Here is an 8,236-nt window from a genome sequence, read left to right on the forward strand (position 1 = left end):
GTGCCTTGTAGCTGTGGTACTCAGACATAATGGTTTGAACTAGTTTATTTAAAATAGAAAAAGAAAAGTCTTGGTACCAAAAAATTATGAAGAAACAATTGATGATGTATGAACATGAGTGTAAGATTACTAAATTGGGAAGGTGGTACAATTGATATAATTCATAAATTCTGCAGGAGATCATTAGCGTGGAACAATCATGACTGAGTGTTGGACATGCTTTACAGTATTGTCAATGGAGACAAGAAAAAATGTCCTGGAAAGGCCATGGGTGGAAATATATATTTTAGTGTCACCCACAAGGAGGTTATGCTTGAAGCCCAGGAAATGAATTATACCTTTGAAATATGAATGTGTATGAACAAATATATCACCCTTAGAGGGTAAGATGAGGAACGAGAATTGACAATAGTATGAAAGAGGAAGTGATCAGAAGTGTTTTGGAACTATCAGTAGAAGCCAAGTTATTAGAGAGCTTAAAGAAGTAGTAAGTATTACCTTTACACTAAAGTTTTATGAGAATAATTGTTTGAATAGAATGCTGTCCTGCAAAAGCTAAAATGTGATTCATTTACAGTAATGTATTTGTACCACCTGAAAATTTATTATAACACATTTTAGAATAACGAAAAGATACACCGATTGTTGCAGTGAATACTCATTTATCAAACGTGGCCATTACAGTTGAAATCCTCTGTGTATATTTCCTTCCATACCCCCCATGTATGTGTTTGTTTGTGTGTCCATTTATTTCCTAGCTTTGTGGATTGAAAGGGCTTAGACTCCATGATACTCCTGTAGCAGTGATCAGAGCTAGCATCCAGGTCTTGCTTTATAAACACCACTACTTACTGTAAGAAACCAGGACTGATTGCAGGTCCGGAGCATGGACAGTGATTGTTGGGCCTGGAAGGCTGGTTGTGCTAGAAAATAAGGAAGAAACCAACAGTAAGAGAAGTGATTTCAAAAAACAGAGTAGCCAACTTTAAAGAGTTTCCAGTGGCCAATTTTGGGAAAACTTGAGAATTACACGACATAATTACGGTAATAGTTTATATAATATGATATAAAATCCAAGAGTCCAGATAAAGTGCTTTAGAAAGAAAGTGAGGGTGAGAGAGTATATCACAGAAAGATGGGGGAAAATGGTTAAGTTTCTCTATCAAAGAATGCTAGCTAACTAAAATAGAAGAAATGATAGAACACTGCTGTTTTGTAGCTTTCAGAATAATTGAATTAGGCAAGATTCATTAATGGGCGCCTGTCTCATTGGGAGAAGGTTGTTAGTGAACAGGATACTCACACAAAATCAAAATATCACCTACAGATTACTTAATTACAAAGGGCAAGTAAGTATCTATATTGAAGAAACTTTGAGATTACTACCTTAAACAAATAATCAAGTTTAGCATGACTAAAGGGATGTGAACCTGACATTACTTTTATCCTGATGCTATGTTATTGGAAGTACCCAACATACATAGGCGATGGTCTTGCGAAAAATGTTTAAACTGAATCAAATCATGAGGAAACAATCAGACATACCATATGTGGGAGATTATTGTAAGTTAGGTTGCTCAGAATTTTTGTCACTATACAAATAAAGAAAACGAGGGTACTTGTAGATGAAAAGAGACCAAGGAGACATAACGAAACACAGTGAGTGTGTCTTATAGACTATGTGGCAGATATTACTGAATCAGTATTTTCTTGAGTGTGATCTTGATCCACAATGGGTAGAAAAATGTCTTTCTTTGGAGTTGTATGCTGAAGTTTTAGGGGAAAAGTATCATCTCAGTAACTTACTTTAAGATGACTTAAAGAAAAAGTACGTATTAATACATTCCTAGTGAGAGAGAGAGCAAGTAAGCAGGCATCCCAAAACGTTAATGATGAACTGGTTTGGAGAGGGTACAAGTATTTCATATATTATTGCCTTTTCAACTTTTCCAAATCTTAACTTTTTTTTCAAGAAAGAAGCTAAGAAAAAGAACAGTTCACGATTAAAAAATAAAAGTGTGATAGATAAAAGGATAAACTGTAAACGTAAAATTAGATATGAAGTTGTTTATCAAAACTTTGTAAAATAATTATTTATCCTTTCTGCCTGCTAGGATTGTTGCTGGAAAGTTTCTACTTGTATTATTATTAGTTTTCTTTACCTATTTTTCCCATGTCATTATTATCTATTCCACTCTACCCTTCACACCCATCTTTTGCTGCTCAGGTCAGAACAGTGTTTGTGAGAGTATCCTGACACAACTGTAAGTTGGTTACAATGTTTAGTTCATAGTTTAACTGTGTTACATAGCTAGCCATAAAATGGTTACCTAAATTATTCGTGACTGGTTCTTGGACTGAATCAGTACTTTGTAGCTAAATATCTGATGATGTCAACTGCAAGTATGTAGTAATCTAAATAGACATTATCACATAGTTTCTCAGATATTTGTCAGTTCCCACAAATATATTTTCTTATAGTTTCTTATATTTGAATCAGAAGTTCGAAACCAGTCCTCATACTTGACACCAACTTTACCATGCTCTGAATGCTTGTGTCTCTCCAAAATTCACATGTTGATACCTGTATTAGGCTGTTCTTACATTGCTATAAAGAAATACCTGACGCTGAGTAATTTATAAAGAAAGGAGGTTTAATTGACTCCTGGTTCTGCAGGTTGTAGAGGAAGCATCGTCCTGGCAGCTGCTTGGCTTCCAGGGAGACCTCCAGGAACTTACAGTTATGACAGAAAGTGACAGCAGGGTGACATGTCTCACATTGCTGGAGCAGGAGCAAGAGAGAGAGGACGGAGGTGTTACACACCTTTAAACAACCAGATCTTGCGAGCTCTCACTATCGCGAGGACGGTACCAAGAGGCTGATGCTAAACCACTCGTTAGAAATCTGCCTCCATGACCAATCACCACCAGGCCCCACCTTTAACATTGGGGATTGCAATTCAACATGAGCTTCGGGTGGGAACGCAGATGCGAACCATATCAATACCTAATCCCCAGCGCAATAGTATTAAGAGTTGGGGCCTTTGGGAGCTGATTTTGGGAGAGCAGAGCCTTCGTGAATGCGATTAGTGTCCTTACAAGAAAGGCTTAAGGGAACCTGTTTGCCTCTTCTGCCTTGTGTGGACACATAGAAGACGCCCTGTGGGGACAGGCCCTCATCACACACTGAATCTCCTGGTACTTTGATCTTGGACCTTCCAGCCTCCAGAACTGTAAGCAGTAAATGTCTGTTTTTTCTAACTGACCCAGTCTAAGGTATTTTGTTGTAGAAGCCCCGACTGAGTAATGTAAGCATTTTCTCAATTGTTTCTTCAAGACACAGTTCTAGTAGATGTTTTCTATGACAGAAATACTTAGTGGTCCAATAAGGTTAGAAAATATGATGCAGATCTCCTATTTCGTTCCATTTCACCATGCTAAACAGCACATACATGATTGAGAAGTCTATAGAACTTAACTTTTTTTTTTTTTTTTGGAGACGGAGTCTCGCTCCGTCACCCAGGCTGGAGTGCAGTGGCATGATCTCGACTCACTGCAAGCTCCGCCTCCCGGGTTCATGCCATTCTCCTGCCTCAGCCTCCCGAGTGGCTGGGACTACAGGTGCCCACCACCATGCCGGGCTAAGTTTTTGTATTTTTTTTTTTTAAGAGAGAATTTTTTTTTTTTATTATACTTTAAGTTCTAGGGTACATGTGCATAACGTGCAGGTTTGTTACATATGTATACTTGTGCCATGTTGGTGTGCTGCACCCATCAACTCATCAGCACCCATCAACTCGTCATTTACATCAGGTATAACTCCCAATGCAATCCCTCCCCCCTCCCCCCTCTCCATGGTAGGCCCTGTTGTGTGATGTTCCCCTTCCCGAGTCCAAGTGATCTCATTGTTCAGTTCTCACCTATGAGTGAGAACATGCGGTGTTTGGTTTTCTGTTCTTGCGATAGTTTGCCGAGAATACTGGGTAGATACCCAAAGGTTTTTGCATTTTTAATAGAGACAGGGTTTCACAGTATTAGTCAGTATGGTCTTGATCTCCTGACCTTGTATCCTTCCTGCCTTGGCCTCCCAAAGTGATAGGATTACAGGTGTGAGCCACTGCGCCTGGCCAGAACTTAACTTTTTTAACCTAGTGTAATCCAAACTTATTTGAAAATTTCCCCTACCCCTACTCTTTGGTAACATTTCTGTTGTCATCCTGAAGAACAGTCAACCATAGGAACCTGTTTGGCACAAGAGAATCACAGCCAAACCCCCATGCAGTAAAAAATCCAAGTATACGTTTTGACTCCTTGAAAACGTAACTACTAATAGCCTGCTGTCAATCAGAAGCCTTACCAATAAGAGGAACCGTAGATTAACACATTCTGTATATGTATTATATGCTGTATTCTTACAATGAAACAAGTTAGAGGAAACGTTAAGATAATCATAAGGAAGAAAATGTGTATATTGAGTATTCTTTAAGTGGCGGTGGCTCATCATAAAGGACTTCATCCTTTTGATCGTCACGTTAAGTGGGCTGAGGAGTAGGAGGGAGAGGTTGGCCTTACTGTGTCAAGCGTGGCAGAGGTGGAAGAAGATCATAGTAGAAGTGGACTCGGGCCGTTCAGACTCATGTTGTTCAAGGGTCAGCTGAGCTGTATGTACTTTAGTAGATGAGTTACATCATCTCCCATAACTCTCAATAACTCTCAAATTGAAATAATGTTATAGTGATAAACCTAACGGACTGAAGAAACAGGTCTTTATTATATAGTGTATAGTGTACAAGAGTTTATTATGAAATAATGTTAAAATAAGAGGTTTTTTTTTTTTTTTTTTTTTTTTTTTAAACTGGAAGGTAGGCATTACTACTGCATTGCTCTTTTTACACCAAAATAAGTTGTACTGTATTAGGCATTTACATTGATTGCAAGTCAATCAATATTTTAAAAACATTATTTTTTATTTAAAGGTATTCCTTCAGATGATTAGATGCTTGCAAATGGATGACTTGAAAACAGCAGTTCTAGCGTGGGTCTTGGCCTTGAGCAGTAGAGTTGACCTCCTGTTCCACAGGCCTCTTGGATGTTCAGTAGGCTTCTTTATGAGCATGTCCCAGACTGATCTCCTTCAAAACAGCTCGATTTCTCTTAAGCCAAAAATGGATAATTTCTTTGATTTCTCTTTCAGACTCTATATCCAATCCATATAGAAATTTGGTTAGCTCTGATTACAAATATATGTCCCAAATCTGACCACGTCTTCACTGCTAGCCTTTGTCCAGGTCACTATCACTGTCATCTTTGCCTGGATTATTCCAAGAGACTGTTGATCTCTCTGTCTCTCTCTCTCACACACACACACACACACACACACACACTCAAAACAGAACAGACAGGAGTGCTATTGAAATGGAAGTTGAGGCCGGGTGTGCTGGCTCACACCTGTACCCCAGGACTTTGAGACTTCCAGGCAGTGTGTTGGCTCACACCTGTAATCCCAGGACTTGGAGACTTCCAGGCAGTGTGCTGGCTCACACCTGTAATCCCAGGACTTAGAGACTTCCAGGCAGTGTGTTGGCTCACACCTGTAATCCCAGGACTTAGAGACTTCCAGGCAGTGTGCTGGCTCACACCTGTAATCCCAGGACTTGGAGACTTCCAGGCAGGAGGAGAGTTCCTTGAGACCTGAAGTTTGAGTCCAACTTGGGCTTGGGCAACATAGTGAGACCCCTGTCTCTACAAAAAAAGTTCAGTTAGCCAGGCCTGGTGGCACATGGCTTTAGTCCCAGCTACTGGGAAAGCTAAGGTGTGAGGATCCCTGGGAGCCCTGGATTTTGAGATTACAGTGAGCTATTTTAAAAAAATAAAAACAAAAGCAAAAGTAAGTTGGACAAGTGACTCCTCTGTTCAGACGCCTGAGATGGCTTTTCTTCTCACTCAGAATAAAAGCTGAGGCTATTGTGGCCTTCATTGTTGCCGTTCTCACCCGCCCTCTTTTTTCTAACCTCCTTGGATGGGACTGTCCTCCTCCCCACTTACCAGCCCCCAGGTTTATGCTCCCACGTCACTGCTGTGAGAATGAATTGAGACTCTGCCTTCAGAGGTCTGTGATTGTCCTCTCTCCTGCTGGGGTTGCTGGTCCTTATTCCTTGGCAGGCCACGTGCCGTCATCCTCTTCACTCACGGGTCTCATTCCTGAGCCACCCAAATGTAGAATTTCAACCCCTTGCTGACATTTTAAGATCCTTGTTCTCTAATTTGTTCTCCTACCACTTGACTCTGCTTGATATGATACATATTTTACTGTTTCTGCTGTTGTTGTTGTTGTCTGTGTCTCACTAGGTTGTACATTTTTTGAGGGCAGGGACTTTTATTTGTTTTAGTCACCTATGCGTCACAGCTGCCAAGAACTGTACCTTACATAATGGTAGATCTTTAATTAATAGATATGTAAATTAAATGCATGTGTGAATGACTAGCACTGTCCACAGAGGAGTGGCTCAAGCTTAGTGCCAGTGCGTCCTGTTGATAAGCCACAGGTTGTTGAGAATGCTCCGGGAAGGCATGACTTGAGCGGTCTGGTTTTTCTCCTAGGTGCAGGACCCCTTCACAGCTAGCACATAGTAAGTGATCAGTAAACGTGATGAAACAGGGAGTGAAGGTATGAAAGAATCAGGGTTTATGGGGAGCAAGCCATGTCAATTGGCTAGCTTTCAGATTTGCCATCATTTCTGTTTTATTTCTGGTGATATCTAGGTTGTGTATATATATTTTTGAAAGTTACGTTAAAAATATTAAAACAATAATGTTACAGTGTTAGTGTAGGAGTAGCCTACATTCAGTAACCACGTATGGCTGTCAGTATTATGTGCATATGGTCAGTAATTTAATGCTGGTCATGCTTGGCTTATATATATTTTTTAACTGAGGATGATTTTGAGGCTTTTACATTATTTATACTTTAAGCTAAATTTAAAGAATTAGTACTTCTTTTTAAGTCCAGTGTTGGTTGAATAAATATTTTGCATTTGAACATAATTGAGCTGTGTTACAGTATTAAAACTTCTTCCGTTTTTCTCCATTATAATGAAAATTATCATTTCACTAAAGATTCAGCGCTGGAGACATTCAGCACACATTAGGACATTATATTAGGCAAAAGCTTTTTCTCCCCATTTACTCTAGTTTGTTTCCCTGTGCCATGTAATATTTTTGCCTCAATTCTTAAAACCTAACTATTTTAATTAATAATTTTGTTTTCTTTTAAAAACTGCACTGTGGATTCTAAGTTCAGACCTCTTCAGTTATACTTGGTCATGTAAATAAGCTGTGCATTGCAGCTTTGGGTTTTTAACCTTTGCTCTTTGCTATTAGCTTTATGTTTTTTTAATTATAGGACAATGGAGGACAGTAGGGAAGTTATGACTTAAATTCACTTATTATTACTGTGTTCTTTTTTAAGGAATGAAAAATGTTATTTTGTCAAAATCAAGCAGAAACAAAGACAGAATTTTTGTACTTTTTTTTTTTTTTGCTCAGCTTTTAATATTATCACAGTTTTTTAATATGTGATAATTTCATTTTCGTGATTGATGTTGGTACCAGTTATTTATAGTTGTAAACTGTGTATTGACCATAGTTGTTATTACCTCATATTTAAGTAGATTGATTGTTATTTTCAGTGCATATAAGTGCATTCTTTGGATAAAGAAGTCATGGTCATTTGGCCTTAAACCTGAGATTCTGTAATATTATATGAAATTAAACAAAATAAATTAGACATCAAAAGAAAAGAAGCATTTTTTTAGAAGTCATTTTGCTTTTGGCTTTTGTCACAAGTCTTATCTGCAAGGATACAGTACTTTACAGTCTTATGTTGCTCATTTGTGCAAACATGTCCAGATGAATTCACTGTTTAATGTTGAGAATCTTATAACATGCCAATTTGATTTGTAGCCCTTCATATCATAGAATGCTAATTAAAATCATATTTTTGCATATGTCATGTCTTTCATGTACATATGCAAATAGATTCTGTTGCCTTTCAGCTATTAGTAATTAACTTTATGAAGGACAGCTGTAATACATAATTAACAAAAATGTTTGCAAGCCCTTTTACGCTGAAAGTTGCAACAGTACATTTTCTTTCTGCTTATCCAGAGAGCCATTTTAGTTTTGATGCTTCTGAATGTTTCTGATCTAAATTGTTTTAAATAATCACATGATGTAA

The 8,236-nt window shown here is 38.3% G+C and overlaps 1 protein-coding gene across 1 annotated transcript in view; it reads left to right on the forward strand.

Annotated features, from left to right (window-relative positions):
- The window catches only part of ZNF407 (zinc finger protein 407), a 476,207-nt gene that overhangs the window by 167,641 nt on the left and 300,330 nt on the right, over positions 1 to 8,236 (forward strand).

The sequence above is a fragment of the Rhinopithecus roxellana genome, chromosome 21, assembly GCF_007565055.1.
Source record: "Rhinopithecus roxellana isolate Shanxi Qingling chromosome 21, ASM756505v1, whole genome shotgun sequence".
In the NCBI taxonomy this organism is placed as follows: domain Eukaryota; kingdom Metazoa; phylum Chordata; class Mammalia; order Primates; family Cercopithecidae; genus Rhinopithecus; species Rhinopithecus roxellana.